The sequence below is a fragment of the Macaca thibetana genome, chromosome 3 (genome assembly GCF_024542745.1).
Source record: "Macaca thibetana thibetana isolate TM-01 chromosome 3, ASM2454274v1, whole genome shotgun sequence".
NCBI classification, from domain to species: Eukaryota; Metazoa; Chordata; class Mammalia; order Primates; family Cercopithecidae; genus Macaca; species Macaca thibetana.
The window spans coordinates 147858613-147882596 of record NC_065580.1 but is presented as its reverse complement, the minus strand read 5'-3'; the positions used below and the strand labels follow the sequence as shown (position 1 = coordinate 147882596).

The 23984-nt window shown below is 50.8% G+C and overlaps 1 protein-coding gene and 1 pseudogene across 3 annotated transcripts in view; one reads left to right on the top strand and one right to left on the bottom strand.

The window, feature by feature from the left end:
• Window positions 1–23984, bottom strand: part of CHST12 (carbohydrate sulfotransferase 12) — a 515718-nt gene that overhangs the window by 24982 nt on the left and 466752 nt on the right. For 2 of the 3 annotated variants that reach the window (XM_050784254.1, XM_050784255.1), the window contains exon 2: window positions 6567–6629. The gene's annotated coding sequence lies outside the window, so the exon portion shown is untranslated. Of the gene's footprint in view, window positions 1–6566; window positions 6642–23984 lie in introns of those variants that run through there. The other variant, XM_050784253.1, reaches the window with a different exon arrangement.
• Window positions 11597–22050, top strand: LOC126950950 (neugrin-like; annotated as a pseudogene).

Here is a 23984-nt window from a genome sequence, read left to right as displayed (position 1 = left end):
GATTACAGGCATGAGCCACCGTGCCCAGCCTCAAATAGCTCAGATTGGCTGGTTAATCTGCTCATTGTCTTCCCGTACTGAAATCTTAAAAGGGAGGTCCTCATCCTGTCTCACAGTGGGTATTCTCAAGGCGTACAGTAGCATTTAGCACTCAGTACTTGCTCAAGAAAGAAGTGTTGTTCTAACAAAAACCAGACAAATGTGACAGACTCTGATTGCCTCATTTCTGAAAAGTGGGGACAGGTGAAGAATGGCCTATAACATATTCTCTCTCCTGGTGGGTATATTTTAAAACCCCCTTACAAAATGATGAAAGAAAGCGCTTGGCCAGGCGTGGCGGCTCACGCCTGTAATCATAATTACTTGAACCCAGGAAGCAGAGGCTGCAACGAGATCATATCACTGCACTCCAGCCTGGGTGACAGAGCGAGACTCTGCCCCAAAGAAAACAAACAAAAAAAGAAAGTGCTCAGAATCTCTGATAAACGATCACAACGAGGAGACAGGATACGGAGAACAATGACAATAACCAAGAGGAAACCAGCAAGGAAACCCTCCCTCTTACCAGGCCGATGCACAGAGGCAGGCGAGGGCCCCCATTCTGCCAGAGCAGAAAGTCCATCTGAGACCGTTCCCATTTGCGTCAGTTCAATGCTACACATACATATCGATGAAAGAGTGAAATCACTCCGTGAGGTGAAGTTTATTAGGAAACTCAGCAGTCTCTGTCTCTGCTTCCCTTTCTCACCTCCGCCCTTCTCCAGGATTCTTCTTCTTTTTTTTTTTTGAGACAGGGTCTTGCTCTAGCACCCAGGCTAGAGTGGACTGCAATGGCTCAATCTCTGCTCACTGCAATCTCCGCCTCCCGGGCTCAAGTGAAGTGATCCTCCCACCTCAGCCTCCCAAGGAGCTGAGACTACAGACACAGGCCACTACGTCTGGCTAATTTTTGTATTTTCAGTAGAGACAGGGTTTCACCATGTTGCCCAGGCTGGTCTCGAACTCCTGGACTCAAGCGATCCTCGTGTCTCGGCCTCCTGAAGTGCTGGGATTACAAGTGGGAACCACTGCACCCTACCCTCTCCATAATTCTTTTTAGCTAATTCTTTTAACGTCTGCCTTCAGAGTGAACCTTGGTTGTTCAACTTGGGGCATTAGCGACTGACTTCCTGAGGCAACAGGGGAAAATGCGCTCCCCACACCTTCTCTGCCCAGGCGCATCGTAATTTCAATTAGAGTAGCAGTCAGTGTTTACATAAATTATTATCATTGCGGAGAGGCTATTCACAGCTGCGCCTTATAGTACACCATAATTATTTTTCTTTTCCCCGCACGATGGTTTATTTTCCCTGGAACTAATAACAGTCTTGTGTTTTCATTTGCTTTGTTTAGTACTTATCACTAATCCCGCCCCAACTCTGCCAACTGTTTCAACTCCTCTCCAGATGTTCCAGCACGTCAGGTGTCCTGCTAATTTCATCTTCTCCCAAAGAATCTCTTCAAGGAGTCTCTGACGAGCTGGGGTCAGGACACAGCTGCTCTCCTCGCCAGCACCTGGCTGGGATCTCCCTTCAGCAGGTTCTTTTCACCTCTAACCTGGAGGAAATCCTGTTCCCACCAGCCAGTCTCAGTCTAGACTTACTGCCTCGTCTGGGGAGACTACATCTGCCAATTGTCTCCTGAAAGCATGAGGAACAAATCTGGGAGCGAGTCTGAAGGTGTCTTTACCCTACCTCCCTTGCCTGAGTGTAGACTTCCAGGCTGAAAACGCATCCTTCAGAATTTCTCAGGCAAGGCCCTCCCGTCTCCTGCCATCCAGTGCTGCTTCGAAAAAGCCCAGGCCCTTCTGCTTCTTTTATTTTAATTGTAGTTCGTTCTTCTGCCTTTTTCCACATGTTCTAACCTTCTGCCTCTTGACCTGTGATGACCTATTTGTGATTTGTTTTTACTTTTTCTCTTGTTCTGAGATTTCACAACAGTATGTCCTGGAGTGGGAACGCAAGTATCTTTTTTTTTTTTTTTTGAGACGGAGTCTCGCTCTCGTTGCCCAGGTTGTAGTGCAATGGCATGATCTCGGCTCACTGCAACCTGCACCTCCCAGGTTCAAGCAATTCTCCTGTCTCAGCCTCCTGAGTAACTGGGATTACAGGCACCCGCCACCGCGCCTGGCTAATTTTTGTATTTGCAGTAGAGACGGGGTTTCACTACGTTGGCCAGACTGGTCCCAAACTCTTGGCCTCAAGTGATCTGTCCACCTCAGCCACCCAAAGTGCTGGGATTACAGGCGTGAGCCACAGCACCTGGCCTCCAAAGTCTCACTATCCAAATTCTGGGGTCAACAGCCGCAGACACGCTTTCAAATAAATCCTTCCCCTCAAAAGCTCTCACTAGTGTTTATCTGAAACTCAGCCTCTCTTACTATCCAAGTTTGCTGCCCAGGCTTTTATTTTATTTTATTTTATTTTATTTTATTTTTGAGACAGAGTCTCATTCTATTGCCCAGGCTGGAGTACAGTGGCACGATCTGGGCTCACTGCAACCTCTGCCTCCTGGGTTCAAGCAATTCTCCTGCCTCAGCCTCCTAAGTATGGGATTACAGGCACCCACCATCATGCTTGGCTAATTTTTGTATTTTTAGTAGAGATGGGGTTTCATCATGATGGTCAGGCTGGTCTCGAACTCCTGACCTCAGTGATCCTCCTACCTCCCAAATTGCTGGGATTACAGGCATGAGCTACCACACCCAGCCTCTTTAACCCAGAAACTTTGGGTTTTAGGAAATTATTTTGTGAATTTCATCCTGTTTTCCCTATTGTTTTCTTGCGGAAACTTTTTAAAAAGTATTTTATTTTTTAGAGACGGGGTCTTGCTCTGTCACCCAGGCTGGATCGCAGTGGCATGATCACAGCTCACTGCAGCCTCAAACTCCTGGGTTCAAGTGATCCTCCCACCTCAGCCTCCCAAGTAGCTGGGACTACAGGTGCACACCACCACACCTGGCTAATTTTTAAATTTTGTTGTAGAGATGGGGTCTTGCTATGTTGCCCAGGCTGGTCTTGAACTCCTGGCCTCAAGCGATCCTCTCACCTCAGCTCTGAAACTGTTACTATTCAGCTGCCGACTTCCTGATCTGATCCCTTCCGTTTCTTTTTTCTCTCATGTACCACCTCCTTGCTTTTCTGTTCTACTTTCTGAGGGAGTTCCTCAACTTTATCTTTCACCCACTAACTGATTTTCTTATTTCTGCTTTTTTTAATAGATATACGAGAGTTCTCTTTTTGGATCTTTGAATGCTCCTTTTGGTGGCTTTTTTTTAGAGCTTCCTGTTCTTGCCTCACGTTTGCGATATTTTCTCTTACCTCCGTGTGGACATTAATGACAGCCTGCTTTCTAAGGCTCCTTCCTGTACGCTCTCTTGTTTCCCAGTGTGTAATCCGGTCTCAATCTCGTGTAGCAGAGGTTTTCTTCAGATGCCCTTGGTTATCTGCTCATATTTAAGGGATGGGGATTTTTGAAGCTTGATGCCTTGAACACTGGGAGGGGGTTATTAATTCGTTAGCAAGGGATCCAGCTGGGCCTGCTGACTGGGGACCTCCTGATGTCATTAATTTTAGTCTTTTCTCTTGGGCCACTCAGATTCCTCAAAGACACATCCATCCTCCTGTCCAGAGGGAAAAGCCCCAGCTGGTCATGTTCTGGGAGCCAAAGGGGCCCTGTTCGCTTCCTCCTCCTGTGCCCTGTACAGCACCGCGCCCCCACCCCGTACTCAACTGTGCCCCCACCCCGTACTCAACTGTGCCCCTACCCCGTACTCAACTGTACCTGTTTCCCATTCTTCTCTGAAATATCTTTAAAGTGTCTAAACAGTTACAGAAACCACCACCTTGGTTAACAGCAGGAAGTAATAAGTTGGAGAGTCAATTATCTCCAGGCACATCTGCGGGCCTACAGCCCTGCTGGCAGCCACAGACCCACTAAGTAGGTATGAAACTAACAGCTACTCTCTAAAGAGAAAGACAATTCAAGAATTGAAACTCAAGATGTAAGGTTTTTTTTAAACGACAAACCGCATGTGTTTCAGTATCATCAATAACCCATCTTTTCCCACCGATGGCTCCTTCAGGCCCAGACCCACTCTAGAAGAGAATCACCCGCCAGCCTCAATGACTGTGCGTAGTCAAGGAACTGCAAGCCCAAGGTCAGCCAACCAACAGGCCTCTCTTCAACTCTCGATCCCTTCCCACTGGGGTTCCTGGGGATTCCCTCCTTGTATAGGCTGTCTCTTCTCTACAAGGTCACATCTCCAGGATGGCCACTAATACTGCCAACCCTGCAGGTCTAAAGCCTACGTGTGTTTGGCTCTTCCTCCCCCACCCAGCCCCAGCGCTCCTCATCGCAGGCTAGAGGTCCCGGCTGCCCTTGCTGCTACAGGTCACCACATCTCACAAAGCGCCACCCCCATCTTTCAGCTCCATGCCCGCCCCCACTCTCTCACTGTCCCACACCCACGCCCCACAAACTTACTCAACTCAGCTCCACTGCCCAGATGCAAAACCCACCTCTCATATTCTCACCAGGATCACTTTTCTGAAACACATCTAATCGCATCACACCCAAACCACCACCAAAGGGATAAAAGCTTAAATTCCCTGGCACAGCATTCAGGCCCCTGCACAATCAGAAATCCATCTTTACAGTCTTTTTTTCACTCTTTTGCCCAGGCTGGAGTGCAGTGGTCCAATGTCAGCTCACTGCAACTTCTGCCTCTGGGTTCAAGCGATGCTCTTGACTCAGCCTCCCAAGCAGCTGGGACTTCAGGTGTGCACCACCACACCCAGCTAAATTTTGTATTTTTAGTAGAGAGGGGGTTTCACCATGTTGGCCAGGCTGGTCTCAGACTCCTGACCTCAGGTGATTCACCCGCCTCAGCCTCCCAAAGTGCTCGCCAAAGTGCCTCCAGTCTTGTACCTCCAGGCACGAGCCACCTCGCCCGGCCTTCCAGTCTTAGCTTCCAACCCAATCCTCAAACCCCACTTCACCAAGAACACAGCGACCCACCATCTCCCCCAAACATCGCTTTCACTTCCATATCTCCGCATGCCCTTTGCCTCCAAAGGCCCAATTCATAGGTCCTCTCCACTGTGGAAAACGTCAGAAAATGTCTCCACATTCTGTTAACGCCTGCACCACAGCCCCAACCCCACACTGTCGTAGCCAGGCTGGCCGTGAGCTCCCAGGGCAAGGCCCACACTATTATCGCCATCTACCCCAGCTTGGCATCTTGCACTCGATTGGAGGTTTGATAAAAAAGCTGGAGTCCGCTGAGTGGCAGCAGACAGTTACCGCTGGCCCCAAAGCATCAGCCCAAAGTCCCATGAACTCCTTTGCAGGGAAATAAAACTTCTATGCCATTCCAGGCAGGTGCTCCTTCAGATCTCAAGCGTTGCACTTTCGTGTAGCAATGTCCTCGTTACCCCTGTTTTCTCTCCGTCCTCACTCAGACACCAGTCCTGACTCCCAACCCCAGATGCTCACGGTGAGGGGCTAACCTGTGTCCCCGCGTGGGGGTAGGAGGGGAACCCACCCAGCTGTCCCCAGCCACCCACAGCCAGGAGCAGCACCGTAGGACCTGGTGTCCTGGAAGATGTACTGCGTCCAGCACTGCGCCTGCAACCCACATTTCTATTCACCCCCAGGTTTCCGAGTCCCCACAGCCCCGATTATGAACTAAATAATTTAATAATGCTGGAAACACTACGGCTTGTTGTGCTGCCTGCCAGACGGAGCCTCTACCCGAGCCAAGGTTTTGCCGGCGGTGTCTCGGTGGCCGGGAGCCCGCAGAGGAGGTCTAAGTCCCACTGTTCCCGGACTAAATGCACGGTTTCCTCTCGCAGAGAGGCAGGGCTGCGGCTTCTGGAGTAAGAGGTCATTTAAGGGATACCCTGAGCGACCTGCCGGTGCTGCTGGCGTCTGCAGGCTCCAGGGCTGCGGTCGGCCGGGCCGGGGAGCCCCGTTCAGGTGACAGCAGGCACAGGAGGGGGTCTGGGGGGCCGGGGAGCCCCGTTCAGGTGACAGCAGGCACGCGGGGGGGAACCTCGGGGGCTGAGGATCCTGGAATTCCACGCCCGGGAAGCGGTCCTGTCCCTGCCGGGCGGCAGAGGCTGATGCCGGGCAGGGAGACTACTGGGGGCCGGCGGGGCCGCTGCAGCCTCTGCCCTCGCTGAATCAGAACCACAGATTTCTCATCCAGACCCCGAGGGGCCGCAGAACGCGCTGATCAGGGCCCCAGGGCTGGGGTCGCCCTGGCCGAGGGCGAGGAGCGGGGCTCAGAGAGGGCGCGCGCAGGACCAAGGTCACACAGCGCGCCAGCGCGGGGACTCGAACCCGGGCCCAAGACGCGCCCGCCAGGCCGGGCTAAGGAGAGCCGACCCGCGCCCCTCAGCGCGGCCCGGGACCACCGCCCGGGCCCCGGCAGCCCCGCACAGGCCGAGAGGGAGGGAGGCCGCGCCCCAAGCCCGCCGCCCGCCGCCCGCCGCCCGCCGCGCCCCTCATCTCGCGCCCCTCACCTCGCGCCCGCAGCCGCCGCCGTCGCCCCGAGACTAGGGGACCCTCCAGAGGCCGCCCTCGCCGGCCCCGCCCCCCTCGCCCGAGCCCCGCCTACCGCTCGTCTTCTCGCGAGACGTCGCGGCCGCCGGAGGGGCCACGGAGGCCGAGGGGCGCCCGCCCTCAGCGCGCCTGCGCCCCGCCAGCCCGCCCCCGCCCTCGCGAGCCAGTGCCATGTGGCGCCGTATTTACCGCCAGAGATCGACCCCGCCCACCGGCCGCCACGAGCCACGCCCCCTTCCTCAGCAGCCAATCCGCGGCGTTGACTCCGCCCCGGCAGGGAGGGCGCGCGGCGGCTCGGGGGCGCGTAGCAGTCTCGCCGTCCAAGCCCGGAGCTTCACGCCGCAGCCAAACACGGTCCCGTTAACCAGCCTTTATGCAGTGCCTGTTGTCTACCCGACCCTTTCTCGAGCATCGGCTCATTGGCAAAGGATCGTGATGCTCACCAGCTGGGGCTTGAAACTCGCTGTGTGACCTTGGGCAAGTGACTTAACCTCTCTGAGGTTGTCGCCAATCCGTAAAATACAATAGGTTAGTGACCCTGCCTTGCGGGGAGTATGTGAGACAAATGAGATGACACGGGTAAAGAGCTTAGCAAGATGCCTAATGCATAGTGAGCATGCAGTAATTGTTCTTGGCATCAGTGTAGTTTTGTGTGTGTTTATTTGTTTAGAGACAGGATCTCGCTGTGTCGCCCAGGCTGGGGTGCAGTGGTGCAGTTACAGCTCACTGCAGCCTCAGCCTCCTGAGTTCAAGCCATCCTCCCACCTCAGCCTCCCGAGTAGCTGGAACTACAGACAGGTGCCACCACACCTGGCTAATTTTTAATTTTTAATAGAAACGAGGGGGTCTCACTATGTTGCCCAGGGTGGTCTTGAACCCCTGGACTCAAGCAATCCTCCTGCCTCAGCCTCCCAAAGCTCTGGGATTACAGGCGTGAGCCACCGCACCAGGCCCAGTGATTTTTTTTTTTTAATATGGTAAAATATATATAACATAAAATTTACCATCTTAACCATTTTTAATCACACCCTTCAGTGGCATTAAGCACATTCACATCACCACCATCCGCCCCCAGAACTTTTTCAATCCATGATATTTTTAGGCGGCCCCTTCTGATGGACTCCCGAGGCAGCCTTCCAACCAAGGTCGTCTCTTCACTCTTCCACTCTTTCACTGCACTTTCACTTCACTCTTTCACTGCATCCACTTTGTGATGCAGCCAATCACAAAGGAGTCCCCACCCACCGGAAGTGAGGGAGATGGGCAAGGCCCCTGCCCTCCTGGGGCGTATATTCTAGTGGGGGGAAAAAGCAACAAACCACCACCACAAAATATATGTGTATATTATATACACATTCACAGTGGATAATATGTTTATATGTATGTGTAATGCATACATGTTACCTACTATGTGTATGTATGTAGTATATATGTTTATATATTATACACATACATATATAACTAATTATGCATGTATAATATGTATGTTGTATACATACATATATGTAATTGCATGTACGTAAATAAGATGACAGCCACTGGCAATGTCTCCCTATGATGCCTGTCTCAGCTTAGAAATTTCTCACTATCGGTCGTGCGTGGTGGCTCATGCCTATAATCCCAGCACTTTGGGAGGCCAAAGCAGGTGGATCACTTGAGGTCAGGAGTTCAAGACCAGCCTGGCCAACATGGTGAAACCCCGTCTCTAGTAAAAATACAAAATTAGCTGGGCGTGGTGGCATATGCCTATAATCCCAGCTACTTGGGAGGTTGAGACAGGAGAATCGCATGAACCTGGAAGGCAGAGGTTTCAGTGAGCCGAGATCGTGCCATTGCACAGCAGCCTAGGAAAAAAGAGCGAAACTCTGTCTCAAAAAAGAAAAAAATTTCTCACTATCAGTTTTTCTTCTCTGTCTTACACATTCAACCTCTGTCTCCTCTCCATTGGATCCTTCCCTTTAGTGTCTGTTTGTTTGTTTTGAGACAGGATCTCACTCTGTCGCCCAGGCTGAAGTGCAGTGGCGTGATCATGGCTCACTGCAGCCTCAATCTCCTGGACTTAAGTGATTCTCCCACCTCAGCTGGGGCTACAGGCATACGCCATCCACCAGGCTAATTTTTGTATTTTTTGTAGAGATGGCATCTTGCCATATTGCCCAGGCTGGTCTGCAACTCCTGGGCTCAAGCAATCTTCCTGCCTCGGCTTCCCAAAATGCTGGAATTACAGGCATGACCCAGCCTCTTACCTTTAGATTTAAACAGTATCAGGCCTCTCCCACTTTCAAAACAAAAGCCAGGCCGGGCGCGGTGGCTCATGCCTGTAATCCCAGCACTTTGGGAGGCCGAGATGGGCGGATCACGAGGTCAGGAGATCGAGACCATCCTGGCTAACACGGTGAAACCCCGTCTCTACTAAGAAATACAAAAAGAAAATAGCCGGGCGAGGTGGCGGGCGCCTGTAGTCCCAGCTACTCGGGAGGCTGAGGCAGGAGAATGGCGTGAACCCGGGAGGCGGAGCTTGCAGTGAGCTGAGATCCGGCCACTGCACTCCAGCCTGGGCTACAGAGCGAGAGACTCCGTCTCAAAAAAAAAAAAAAAAAAAAAAAAAAAAAAAAAAAAAAAAAAAAAATTAAAATACAAAAATTAGCCAGGTGTGGTGGCGGGCGCCTGCAATCCCAGCTACTCGGGAGGCCGAGGTGGGAGAATCACTTAAACCTGAGAGGTCAGCTGAGCTTGGTGGCTCACACCTGTAATCCCAGTGCTTTAGGAGGCTGAGGCGGGCAGATCACGAGGTCAGGAGTTCGAGATCAACCTGGCCAACACATGATGAAACCCCGTCTTTACTAAAAATACAAAAAATTAGCTGTGTGTGGTGTCGGGCACCTGTAATCCCAGCTACTCGGGAGGCTGAGGCAGGAGAATCGCTTGAACTTAGGAGTTGAAGGTTGCTTTAGCCTGGGCAGCAAAGTAAGACTCCATCTCAAAACAGAGAAACAAACAAAAACCTGAGAGGTGGAGGCTGGAGGTGGAGATCATGCCACTGCACCCCAGCCTGGGTGACAGAGTGAGACTCTGTCTCAAAAATAAATAAATAAATAAATAAATAAATAAATAAATAAAATGGTTACTTTTGTGTTATGTCAATTTCACCTGTTACATCAGCAACATTTTGAATACACTAAATACCCTTGAATTGTTCATTTTAAAATGGTTACTGTTGTGTTACTTCAGCTTCACCTCTTACATCAGCAACATTGTGAATGTGTCCTAAATGCTCCTGAATTGTTCACTTTAAAATGGTTACTTTTACCTTATGTCAACTTCGCCTGTTACATCAGCAACATGCAGATACCTTTTGCTTACCCACCCTGCAGTGGCTGTACCTTATCTCCTCGTTTACAGATAAGGAAGCAGGGGACCAGAGAAGGTAACCAACTAGCCAGAGACACAGAGCCGTGTAAGTGACAGAGCCAGGACCTGAATCCAAATTGTGGGCCCCAAAGATGGAGCCACGCTACAGTCTTGTGACTTCCTTGGCCAGGGCCTCAGCTCGGCCCTGGAGGCACCTCTCTGTGATGGTTTTCATCTCTTCCTCTTCTGGGCTCCAGGCTCCTTCAAGCTGGCTGCCCATCCCCCCCCCACCCAGCAGCTCCGTTGGCTGCCACCCACCTTCAGGGACCCTGGGCCCCTCTGCAATGGCTGTGGTCTCCCCCGGGCTGACCACAGCCTGGCCCAGCCTCTGGATTTTACTTTGAGGTATTTCAGTGTCTCTACCAGCTACAATTATTTCTGGTTTCATAACCAGGGTTGCAGCAGAGGAAAAATAGAAGTAACTGTGGCTTAGGCAAGTGATCAGCCAGGAAACATCAGCTGCTACTAATAGTAGCAGCTATGAAGTTCTGGGAGATTCTTTTTTTTTTTTTTTTTTTTTGTCTTTTTAAGAGACAACGTCTTGCTCTGTCATCTAAGCTGGAGTGTGCAGTGGTGCCATCATGGCTTACTGCAGCCTCAGCCTCCTGGGCTTAAGCAGTCCTCCTGCCTCAGCCTCCTGAGTAGCTGCGACTACAGGTGCGCACCATCATGCCTTGCTAATTTCTTTTTTTTTTTTTTTTTTGTAGAGATGGGGGTCTCACTATGCTGGCCAGGCTGCTACTGGGAGATCCTGATGACCTCTAGCCCTGGGATCCATATAAGCATCATCAACAGGATATGAAAAGCAAACAAAACAAGGTCTGTGAATTGAAAATTCAATTAACCATGTAGATGATATGAAAATCCAAGAGGGGCCAGGCACAGTGGCTCACACCTGTAATCCCAACACTTTGGGAGGCCGAGGCAGGCGGATCACCTGAGGTCAGGAGTTCAGGACCAGCCTGACCAACATGATGAAACCCTGTCTCTACTGAAAATACAAAAATTATCCAGGTGTGGTGGCAGGCATCTGTAATCCCAGCTACTTGGGAGGCTGAGGCAGGAGAATCACTTGAACCCAGGAAGTGAAGCTTGCAGTGAGCCAAGATCGTGCCACTGCACTCCAGCCTGGGCAACAGAGTGAGATCTGTCTCAAAAAAATAAAAGGAAAGCAAATCCAAGAGGACCAGGCATGGTGGCTCACACCTGTGATTCCAGCACTTTGGAAGGCCAAGGCAGGAGGATCATTTGCACTCAGGAGTTCTAGACCAGCCTGGGTAATAAGATGAGACCCTGTCTGTACAGATAAGATAAGATAAAATAAGATAAGATAAGATAAGATAAGATTAGAAACGACCAAGAGAATGGACTGAGGAGCCCTCCTGATTCACCATGAGCTCACTCCTCCCCACCCCCATCCCTGTCTTTCTTGGCTGCATTCTTTCATGCAGTGTCAGGTAAGAGGGAGGTGGTGGGAACCCAGGACTGGATGCTGAGACCGTTACTCAACCACTGCATGACCTGGGACTTCCATTTCCTTCTCTGCATAATGCTTGAAATAATTGTCCCTCCCACTGCCATGGCCATGCATGTGGTCAGAGATGTGCAAAATGCTAGCACCTACCAGGTTTGCACCCAGAGAGGGGCTGCAGGTGCTGCTGTGGTCCCCATGGAGGTGATGGTGACTTAGGTTTATGCAGTGGTACAGGAAGAGGACCAAGCTGATAGATAGTGGGGAGACGGCAGCTAGAATGGATAGGGCAGGTTTAGGGATCAGCTGAAGGAGGAAGGGAGAGGAGCTGGGGCAATAACCCGATTTCTGGGCGGCCAGTGGAGTGGATGGTTGTACCATGTGAGAGATAGACCACAGAGGAGAACGGTTTTGGGGAGGAAACTTCATGAACTTGGTGTTGTACGTGCTGAGTTAGAGACACCCACAGGACATCACACTTATCAGGAGACCATTGGATGTTTGTGTCTTGAACCTAGGGGAGGCCGGGCGTGGTGGCTTATGCCTGTAATCCCAGCATTTTGGGAGGCTGAAGCGGGTGGATCACCTGAGGTCAGGAGTTCAAGACCAGCCTGGCCAACACAGTGAAACCCTGTCTCTACTACAAATACAAAAAATTAGCTGAGCATGGTGGCAGGCACCTGTAATCCCAGCTACTCAGGAGGCTGAGGCAGGAGAATTGCTTGAACCCGGGAGGCAGAGGTTGCAGTGAGCCAAGATCACACCATTGCACTCCAGCCTGGGCAACAGTGTGAGACTCCATTTCAAAAAAATAATAATAAAAATAAAAAATAAAAATAAATAAATACAGGGGAAAGGATATAAAGGATATATAGGCACCAGAGTCATCACCATGGCAGCTGAAGGGATGTGTATGGCGTTGTCACCCAGAGGCCACCATACAGAGACCAAGTCTTCCCACCTCGCCCCATGCCCCTGTCCTACCAAGCCCTCTCCACCTCCTCCTGCCCTACCCTCCTGGTAGCCGGAATGGCCAGTAGAGGCCAGATGCTGCAGAGGTGACAGTTTTCTTTGTAGGCAACAGGAGCCCCCAAAAGGGAGGGAAGAGGAGGGACTATGGGCCAATCCTGGAGGAGCCAAGGTGGAGTGGACCTGGGCCCTGACTTGAGGAGCGCTCAGAGAACTGGTGGATCAGCCCAGACCCCCGGTTCCACATGCTAAGGGCTGCCACGGGTATGGCCAGCAAGCATCAGGGACTCTGTGGGGGAAGGCACTGGGAATTGTAGCCAAGTCCTGATGGTCCAGGCTTGCACTGCAGCCAACAGAATGTCTGTGTCATTCCTTCCCAAGTTCATGTGTTCACACCAAGGTGATGGTATTCGGAGGCGGGGCGTTTGGGAGGAGAAAGGGTCATGAAGATGGAGCCCTCAACCATGGGATTAGGCCCCATATAAAAAGGACCTCAGAGAGTGCCCTCTCCCTCTTTTTTTTTTTTTTTTTTCTGGAGATGCAGTCTCACGCTGTCACCCAGGCCAGTGGAGTGCAGTGACGAGATCTCGGCTCACTGCAACCTACACCTCCCCTGTTCAAGCAATTCTCCTGCCTCCACCTCCTGAGTAGCTGGGATTACAGGCACCTGCACCACACTCGGCTAAATTTTTTTTTTTTTTTGTATTTTTAGTAGACGGGGTTTCACAATATTGGCCAGGCTGGTCTTGAACTCCTGACCTCAAGTGATCTGTCCACCTTGGCCTCCCAAAGTGCCATGAGCCACTGCATCCGGTCTCCTCCCCATCCTTCCACCGAGTAAGATTACAAGGAGAAGGTGGCTGTCTGCAACCCAGGAGAGAGCCCGACCACACTGACACCCTAATCTCGTGATCTTTTTTTTTTTTTTTGAGCAGAGTCTCACTCTGTCACCCAGGCTGGAGTGCAGTGGTGCGATCTCCGCTCACTGCAAGCTCTGTTTCCCGGGTTCACGCTATTCTCCTGCCTCAGCCTCCTGAGTAGCTGGAACTACAGGCACCCGGCACCACGCCCGGCTAATTTTTTGTGTTTTTAGTAGAGACAGGGTTTCACCATGTTAGCCAGGATGGTCTCGATCTCCTGACCTCGTGATTCACCCACCTTGGCCTCCCGAAGTGCTGGAATTACAGGTGTGAGCCACCGCGCCCGGCCCCAATCTTGTGATCTTAGAGGAGAAATAAATATCTGTTGTTTATAAGCCGTCCGATCTACGGGAGTTTGTTGTAGCAGCTCGGACTGACAGCTCGGACTGACTAGGCCCCTTATCTATACAAAAACATCAGGAAGATAGCATGGGGCATGCATCTTCAGCCTCCTCAGTGGAATTAGCATGACCTGTGCTTCCAGGAGTTTGAGACCAGCCTGGGCAACACAAAAAGACCCTGTTTATACAAAAAAAAAAAAAAAAATTAATTGGGTGTGGTGGTGTATGCCTATAGTCCCAACTGCTCTGGAGGCCGAGGCAGGAGGATCATTTGAGGCCAGGAGTTAGAGACCAGCCTGGGCAACACAACAAGACTCTGGTTTTTTTTGTTTGTTTTGTTTTGTTGTTGTTGTTGTTGTTGTTGTTTGAGATGGAGTCTCATTCTGTCACCCAGGCTGGAATGCAGTGGCCTAGTCTCAGCTCATTGCAACCTCCACCTCCCAAGTTCAAGCAATTCTCCTGCCTCAGCCTCCTGAGTAGCTGGGACTACAGGCCAGCGCCATGACGCCCAGCTAATTTTTGTATCTTTAGTAAACATGGGGTTTCACCATGTTGACCAGGCTGGTCTCGAACTCCTGACCTCAAGTGATCTGCTCATCTTGGCCTCCCAAAGTGCTGGGATTATAGGTGTCAGTCACTGTGCCAGGCCCAAGACACTGTTTATACAAAAAATGTTTTTTAATTGGGTGTGTTGGTATATGCCTCTAGTCTCAACTGCTCTGGAGGCCAAGGCAGGAGGATCATTTGAATAACACAAGACTCTGTTTACACAAAAAACATTTCAAAATTTTGGTGTAGTGGTGCTCACCTGTAGTCCCAGCTGCTCCGGAAGCTGAGATGGGAGGATCACTTGAGGCCAGGAGTTCAAGATCAGCCTGTGCAACATAGGGAGACCTCATCTCTACCAGAAGAAAAAAAAAAAAATCAAAAAAGTAGCTGGGCATAATGGTGCACATCTGCAGTCCCAGTTACTCAGGAGGCCAAGGCGAGAACATCACTTGGGACCAGGATTTGAGTCTGCAGTGAGCCATGATTGTGGCACTGCACTCCAGCCTGGGTGACAGAGTGGAACCCTGTCTCTCAGAATAAATAAATAATTTTTAAAATTTTAAAATTAAAGGTCGGGTGCAATGGCTTATGCCTGTAATCCCAGCACTTTGGGAGGCCGAAGCGAATGGATCATTTGAGGTCGGGAGTTCGAGACCAGCCTGGCCAACATGGTGAAACCCCATCTCTACTAAAAATACAAAAATTAGCTGAGTGGTAGTGGCATGCACCTGTAATCCCAGCTACTCGGGAGGCTGAGGCAGGAGAATCACTTGAACCCAGGAGGTAGAGGTTGCAGTGAGCTGAGATCATGCCACTACACTCCAACCTGGGCAACAGAGTGAGACTCGGTCTCAAAAAGTAGTAATAATAATAATATGCTTCTGACTCATCTTCCTTTTTCATTTGGGAAAACACAGGGACATTCCACCTGATTCTTTCTAATGATACGTTTCCTTCTGTGTAAGGTCCAGCCCTACGAGGCTTAGCGGGTGTTCTCCCTGTGTGCAGAGATGAGAGATCATAAGAAATAAAGACACAAGACAAAGAGATGAAGAGAAAACAGCTGGGCCCAGGGGACCACTACCACCAAGATGCGGAGACAGGTAGTGGCCCCGAATGTCTGGGCGCGCTGATACTTACTGCATACAAGACAAGGGGGCAGGGTAAGGAGGGTGAGTTGTCCAAGTGATTGATAAGGTCAGGCAAGTCACGTGATCATGGGACAGGGGGCCCTTCCCTTTTAGGTAGCCAAAGCAGAGAGGGAAGGCAGCATCTATCAGCGTTTTCTTCTCTGCATTTATCAAAAAGATCAAAGACTTTAAGACTTTCACTATTTCTTCTACCGCTATCTACTATGAACTTCAAAGAGGAACCAGGAGTACGGGAGGAACATGAAAGTGGACAAGGAGCGTGACCATTGAAGCACAGCGCCACAGGGAGGGGTCTAGGCCTCTGGATGACTGCGGGCAGGCCTGGATCATATCCAGCCTTCCACAAGAAGCTGGTGGAGCAGAGTGTTCCCTGACTCCTGCAAGGAAAGGAGACTCCCTTTTGAGGTCTGCTAAGTAACGGGGGCCTTCCCAGACACTGGCGTTACCGCTTGACCAAGGAGCCCTCAAGCGGCCCTTATGCGGGCGTGACAGAGGGCTCACCTCTTGCCTTCTAAGTCACTTCTCACCATGTCCCTTCAGCACCTGACCCTATACCCGCCAGTTATTCCTAGGTTATATCAGTAATGCAACAAAGAGTCATATTAAAAGTGAATGATTAATGTTTATTTATTTATTTTTTTAATTTATTTTTTTGAGACGGAGTCTCGCTCTGTCACCCAGACTGGAGTGCAGTGGCCGGATCTCAGCTCACTGCAAGCTCCGCCTCCCGAGTTTACGCCATTCTCCTGCCTCAGCCTCCCGAGTAGCTGGGACTGCAGACGCCCGCCACCACGCCGGGCTAATTGTTTTGTATTTTTAGCAGAGACGGGGTTTCACCGTGTTAGCCAGGATGGTCTCGATCTCCTGACCTCGTGATCCGCCCGTCTCGGCCTCCCAAAGTGCTGGGATTACAGGCTTGAGCCACCGCGCCCAGCCAATAATGTTTATAATAATGATTGATAATTGTCCCTGATCATCTCTATACCTAATTTGTATTATGATTATTCTTATTGTAACTATTTTCTGTATTATACTGAAACAATGTGTACCTTCAGTCTCTTGCCTCGGCACCTGGGTAATCCTCCGCCCACATTTCTGAGCAGTAGCCCAAGACAATTCTAAGCATGTGGGGGAAGGAAAACTGGAAGTGCTGTTTCTACCCAGACTGCGAAACTCAGCATAAATTTCTGCACACAATGTGACCTCTTGGAGGTACTTAAAGCTCTTAGTGTCCCCTGGAGGCACCAGGCTGCCTCCCCTGGAACAGAGGGTCCTCCTCGAAGACCTCCTGTCTCAGCCTGGGCTCCCCAAAAGCAGACTCAGAGATAGTTTACTGGGGAAGCTCCATGTGGGAGTGGCGCGGTGAAAAGCCAGTGCAGGGTGCGGCTAGGGAGCAGGGGACTGCTGGGGCTATGGGAGACTGTGTGGATCACCCCCTTGGAATGGTCCCGCCAGAGCTCCAAATACTCCTGGCTGGGTTTTGTTGTTGTTTGTTTTGGGGTTTTTTTGTTTGTTTTTGTTTTGTTTTGTTTTGTTTTTTGACTGAGTCTTGCTCTGTTGCCCAGACTGGAGTACGGTGGTATGATCTCAGCTCACTGCAACCTCCACCTCCTGGGTTCAAGCTATTTTCATGCCTCAGCCTCCTGAGTAGCTGGAATGACAGGTGCCCACCATCACATTCGGCTAATTTTTGTATCTTTAGTAGCGGTGAGTTTTCACCATGTTGGCCAGGCTGGTCTCAAACTCCTGACCTCAGGTGATCCGCTTGCCTCAGCCTCCCAAAGTGCTGAGATTACAGGCATGAGCCACCACGCCTGGCTTGGCTATTTTTTAATCTACTGCCTCCCGGCCTTTGGAGTGAGGGTTGCCCCTGAGGCTGTAAAATCTGGCTCTTCTGGGCCCACTGTGGTGCAGGCAAAAGGCCTCAGGCAGCCAACCAGAGCCCGAAGTTCCTGTCCTCAGCCACTGCCAGCTGTACAAGCTGCTGTTGGCTCCACACCCTGCATGGCGTGGGGACTCCTGCCTCCCAAAGTGCTGGGATTACAGGCATGAGCCACTGTGCCCAGCCCAGCTAATGTATTTTTAAATTAAAACAAAAATTTGGGCCGGGCGCGGTGGCTCAAGCCTGTAATCCCAGCACTTTGGGAGGCCGAGACGGGTGGATCACGAGGTCAGGAGATCGAGACCATCCTGGCTAACACGGTGAAACCCCGTCTCTACTAAAAATACAAAAAAAAAACTAGCCGGGCGAGGTGGCGGGCGCCTGTAGTCCCAGCTACTCGGGAGGCTGAGGCAGGAGAATGGTGTGAACCCGGGAGGCGGAGCTTGCAGTGAGCTGAGATCCGGCCACTGCACTCCAGCCTGGGCGACAGAGCGAGACTCCGTCTCAAAAAAAAAAAAAAAAAAAAAAAAATTTGTAGGGGTAGGGTCTCACTTTGTTGCCCAGGTTTGTGTGTGTGTGTATGTGTGTGTGTACGTGCGTGTGTGTGTGTGTATGTGCGTGTGTGTATGTGTGTGTATGTGTGATTGTGTGTGTGTATGTGTATGTGTGTGTGTGTATATATGTGTGTGTATGTGTGTGTGTGTGTGTGTGTGTGTGTGTGTGTGTATATGTATATATATATATAAAAGCTGGACATGTTGCTGCATGCCTGTAGTCCCAGCTTCTCAGAAGACTGAGGTGGAGGATCCCATAAGTCCAAGAGTTGGAGGCTGCAGTGAGCTATGATTGCACCACTGCACTCCAGCCTGGACTATAGGGAGACACCCTGTTTCTTTAAAAAAAAAAAAAAAGCCGGTGCAGTGGCTCATGCTTTGGGAGCACTTTGGGAGGCTGAGGTGGGTGGATCACCTGAGGTCAGGAGTTCGAGACCAACCTGGCCAACACGGTGAAACCCTATCTATACTAAAAATACAAAACTTAGCTGGGCATGGTGGCGCATGCCTGTAATTCCAGCTACTCAGGAGGCTGAGGCAAGAGAATAGCTTGAATCCAGGAGGCAGAGGTTGCAGTGAGCTGAGATCATGCCATTGCACTCCAGCCTGATAAAAGCAAAACTCTGTCTCAAAAAAAAAAAAAAAAAAAAAAAAAAAGCCAGATGTGGTGGTGCGTGACGGTAGGCCCAGCCACTTGGGAGGCTGAAGTGGGTGAGCTATGATCATGCCACTGCCCTCCAGCCTGGGGGATAGAGTGAGACCTTATCTCTACAAAAATAAAAATGAAACAATTAGCCAGGTGTGGTAGCACACCTGTAGCCCCAGCCACTCAGGAGGCTGAGGTGGGAGGATTGCTTGAGTCCAGGAGGTCAAGGATGCTGTTAGCCATAATTGCACTACTGCACTCTGGCCCAGGTGACAGAATGAGACCCTGTCTCAAAAACAACAAGAACAACAACAACAACAACAACAACAAAAAGACTGAAGGCCTCCCGCCTCAGCCTCCCAAGACGTTAGGATTACAGGTGTGAGCCACACTGCCAGCCATCGCTCCTATTTTAGGGATGAGGTCACATCCCTGCAGAGGCCCAGAACAGAGAGGACCTTCTCCCACAGGACAGATAGGGTCACGGTCAGTTGGAGTTGTGAGGTCTTCCAGGCATGAGCAGAGGACAGAAAGGGACAGGCTAAGCAAAGGCATCGGCACAGCAGGGCTGGGAAACTTGAAGGCAGCTGGCAGAGTGCCCTGGGCATTTGTGAAAGGTCCTGTGGTCTGCTTGGCTCTGCTAGGAGCCGGGGGATGGGAACCTGGGAGGAGACTGGGGAAGGTGATGCAACATGAGGGGGCCACACATCCTGATTTTTCAGAAGCTGTGAGCAGCATTTGAGCCAGAATATTGCATCCCTCTCTGGGCCTCAGCTTTGCCATCCATGACACAAGGAAGGTGGCTGAGACTTCTGCGTGCTCGCCCAACACCCATTCTCCCATCCTTCCTCATTACCAGAACCCTGGTTGTATTGATAGTGGCAACAGATGATGCTTATTTATTTATTTATTTATTTATTTATTTATTTATTTATGTAGAGACAGAGTCTCGCTCTGTGGCCAGGCTGGAGTGCAGTGGCACAATCTTGGTTCACTGCAACCTCCGCCTCCCGGGTACAAGTGATTCTCCTGCCTCAGCCTCCCAAGTAGCTGGGATTACAGATGCCCACGACAATGCCCAGATAATTTTTATATTTTTAGTAGAGATGGGGTTTCATCATGTTGGCCAGGCTGGTCTCAAACCTCGAACCCCTAACCTCAAGTGATCCACCTGCCTCAGCCTCCCAAAGTGCTGGGATTACAGGCGTGAGCCACCGCACCAGCCAACATGAACCTCTTGAAGTCATCTCCCACCCCATCTACCATCTCTTTATCTGTCCACCTATCAACCTGTCGATCTAGCCATCTATCGATCTATCCGTCCATCCATCCAGCCTATTGGTTCTGTTTCCCTGGAGAACACTGACCAATGCAGAGGGCAAGACAGAGAATCCCAGAGGAGCCTGGGTCCCTGACAACCTTGGGGAGGACATTACACAGCGCCACCCTCAGACTTGTTGCTGCATGAGAGAAAAATAAGCCCTATCTTGTTTAAGCCACTGTTGTGGGGGTTTTCTGTTATTGGCAACCAAACTCAGCCCCTAAGAGGTGCAGGGGAGGCCATGTGCCCCGCAGTTCAGGCACCCCAAATCACACCCACAGTGGTTACTTTATCCCAGTACTGCCTGGACTCTTCTGGGGTTAATTTTTTTCTTTAAAGAAACTCATTTTTTGGCCAGGTATGGTGGCTCATGCCTGTAATCTCAGCACTTTGGGAGGCTGAGGCAGGTGAATCACTTGAGGTTAGGAGTTCAAGACCAGCCTGGCCACCATGGTGAAACTCCATCTCTACTAAAAATACAAAAACTTAGCCAGGTGTGGTAGTGAGTGCCTGTAATCCCAGCTACTCTGGAGGCTGAGGCAGGAGAATCGCTTGAACCTGAGAGGTAGAGGCTGCAGTGAGCTGAGATTGCACTCCAGCCTGGGCAACAGAGGGAGACTCTGTCTCAAACACAAAAACAAAAAATCAAAAAAGGGTAGCAGACTGCTGAAGGCTGGTTTGCATTGACATGCAGTTACCCTGAGTCTCTTGCTGGGCAGGTGTGTTCACGCTGCCTTCACTTGCTGTGGGTTCACGACCCAGGGGGTGGCGGGCTTAGGCCCTATCGGCTGGGAGCCAGACCCCCATTCTGACTGGGAGCCATTGGAATGGGAGCTGTAGGAGGTGGAGAGGTTCTCCCTGGGCCCTCAGCTTGAAGCAGGGCCTCATGCCCTGGCACCCCAGGCCATGCCCCCTTGGTGCTGGGCATCCTGCCGCTGTTATTCCTTCTTACCCATTGTCAGGGGCACAGCGTCAGGTATTCAGATCCCCTGGGACCACTGGTCCCTTCACTAGTGACGTATTTCATCATCAGTTTAGAGAGTTTGGCATGCTTAGGAGAGTTCTAGGTGTTAGCTTTCTGGGTGTACAGAGCAGCTCTAAGCTGGCAATAAGGACAGGTTGCCCTTGCCATCAAAGAGAAGAGGGCTGGGCCCTCCATGATTTAACCTGAGGCTCTTCAAAATCCATTCTGCTTCCATGCATGGCTTCTGCCCCGGCACCCTGAAACGACAGAAAAAAACAATCCGATTCCAGAAAATTCAGAGGCAAATGGAGGCACCTGGTGCCCCACCCAGAATCCTGGGAAGCCATGGAGCAGATCCGATATTTATATGAGGAATTTCCAGAGTCCTGACCAGTTCCCAGGTTGGCTGAAGGCTTTGATGTCAGCACTGATGTGATCCAAAGAGTTTTAAATGGCAAGTTTGTACCCACATTGGAGCAGACACTGAAGCAGGATCAAAAAGTCCTTAAGAAAGCTGGGCTTGCCTATTCGCTCCAGCAGCTCCTGGGCTCTGGAAATATGTCAAAGCCGCTCCCTGCAGGCCACTCTGTATCAGGCTCTTGGCTTATGCCCAGGCATGAAGCCTCATCCAAAGACCCTAATCACAGCACAGCTTTGAAAGTTACAGAGTTGGCTGGGCACGGTGGCTCACGCCTGTAATCCCAGCACTTTGGGAGGCCGAGGTGGGCAGATCACGAGGTCAGGAGATCAAGACCATCCTGGCTAACACGGTGAAACCCCATCTCTACTAAAAATACAAAAAATTAGCCGGGCGTGGTGGTGGGCGCCTATAGTCCCAGCTACTCAGGAGGCTGAGGCAGGAGAATGGCGTGAACCCGGGAGGCGGAGCTTGCAGTGAGCGGAGACCGTGCCACAGCGCTCCAGCCTGGGCGACAGAGCCAGACTCCATCTCAAAAAAAAAAGAAAGTGATAGAGTCAGACCCTCACAGGACAAATACACCAAGGAGATGGAAGGGAAGAAATAAAGAAATCCAGGACCTGGAGGAGAGGGTGTGCCTGTTGCTGCACCCCTAGGTCATCAGCGAGAGCTGCAGAAGTTCTCCAGTGATGCTGGGAGCACCAGAAGAACCGGCGATGCTGCGTTGCCAAGTGAGCAGAAGCTGGAGGAGTTGGAGGCAGAGGAACCAGGTAACTTCAGCAGCCAAGTAGCGCAGAGGGGCCGAGAGTTCTTTGACAGCAACGGGAACTTCCTGTACGGAATCTGAGTCTGGGATTGGCTTGTGGAGATGCCTCGTGAAACACAGCTGGGCGAGTATTAATATATATGGAGCAGCCTGGATTTCTGCATATGGATGAGTCCCCTTGGAACAGGAAGAAGTGATGAGCCTGGACTGTGGGAGGAAAGAGCGGCGTGGGTAGCTTCAGACTTCCTGGAGCAGTGCTCCCAGTCTGACCTCTGTAGATCTGCGGCACTCACTCTTCTTGCTTGGCTCTCTGTATGTTGAAAACCAGCCCGTGTTGCATGTGTTGTTACAATTTTTCGTGATACTTGCAATATATGTTTGAGAGGAAGTGAAAAGTTTGTCTTCCGAGCTCGTTTCCTTCTTGATCGGTGAACACTAACAGTTTTGGGACAACTTAGTTGATTGGTTTTCCTTACAAGCGAAATAAAGGAAAATGTAGCAGTCAAAATAAATAAGCAAAAAGCAAAAAAGGAAGAAACTCATTTTTTAAGTTTAGCCTCATTTAAAATATATTATTGATGAACTTAAGTGCCTGATGGTAATATACATATATGTGTGTGTGTGTGTGTGTGTGTGTGTGTGTGTGTGTGTGTGTGTATATATATATATATATCTTTTTTCTTTTTTTTTTTTGAGACGGAGTCTCACTCTGTCGCCCAGGCTGGAGTGCAATGGCGTGATCTCAGCTCACTGCAAGCTCCGCCTCCCGGGCTCAGGCCATTCTCCTGCCTCAGCCTCCTGAGTAGCTGGGACTACAGGCGCCCGCCACCACGCCCGGCTCAGTTTTTGTATTTTTAGTGGAGACGGGGTTTCACTGTGTCATCCAGGATGGTCTCGGTCTCCTGACCTCGTGAGCCACCCGCCTCAGCCTCCCAAAGTGCTGGGATTACAGGTGTGAGCCACCACGCCTGGCCTCATTATATATTTTTAATACACATTGCAATGAACAATGAACATATAGTCTTTAAAATTAAAAAGATTTTAAAAGGTTTGTCCGTGAACTTTTTTTTTTTTTTTTTTTTTTTTTGAGACAGAGTCTTGCTCTGTCACCCTGGCTGGAGTGCAGTGATGCAATCTCTGCTCACTGCAACCTCCACCTGCTGGGCTCAAGTGATCCTCCCACCTCAGCCTCCTGAGTCGCTGGGACTATGCCTGGCTAATTTTTAAATCGTTGGTAGAGACAGGGGTTTTACTATGTTGCCCAGGCTGGTCTCAAACTGCTGGACTCAAACCATTGTCCTGCTTTGGCCTCCCAAAGTGCTGGGATTACAGGCGTGACCCAGCACATCAGCCAACATAAACCTATTAAAGTCTTCTCCCACCCCTGTAAGTGGGGTCTGAGCGTCAGGGTCTCGGCCCACCAGACCTAAGGGACCTGAGTCCCAGGCTGGCTTCGGAACAGAGATCTGGGGCTGTGTAGGAAAACTGAACCCTGCCGGGCGCAATGGTTCATGCCTGTAATCCCAGCACTTTAGGAGACCAAAGCAGGAGGATCACTTGAGCTCAGGAGTTCAAGATCAGCCTGGGCAACATGGCAAAACCCCATCTCTACCAAAACTACAAAAACTTTGCTGGCATGGTGGCATGTGCCTGAGGTCCCAGCTACTCAGGAGGCTGAGACAGGAGAATTGTTTGAACCCAAGAAGTGGATATTGCAGTGACCTGAGATCGCACCACTGCACTCCAGCCTGGGCGACAGAGTGAGACTCCATCTCAAAAAAAAGAAAAAAGAAAATAATCAAACCCACCCCCAGCTTTCCCCGCAGAGCAGGAGATGGGCATCCATGGTGCCCCCAGCAGCTCTGCAGCAAAGCAGGGAGCACAACCCCAGAGATAAAGAACCTGCCCCAGCCCCACTCCTCAGGAGACCCCGGAAGGACAATACAGCTTCAAGAAAGCCCCCAGCCTGTCTTCCCAGACAGCAGGGATGCAGCTGTGACATCCGGCTCTGCAGT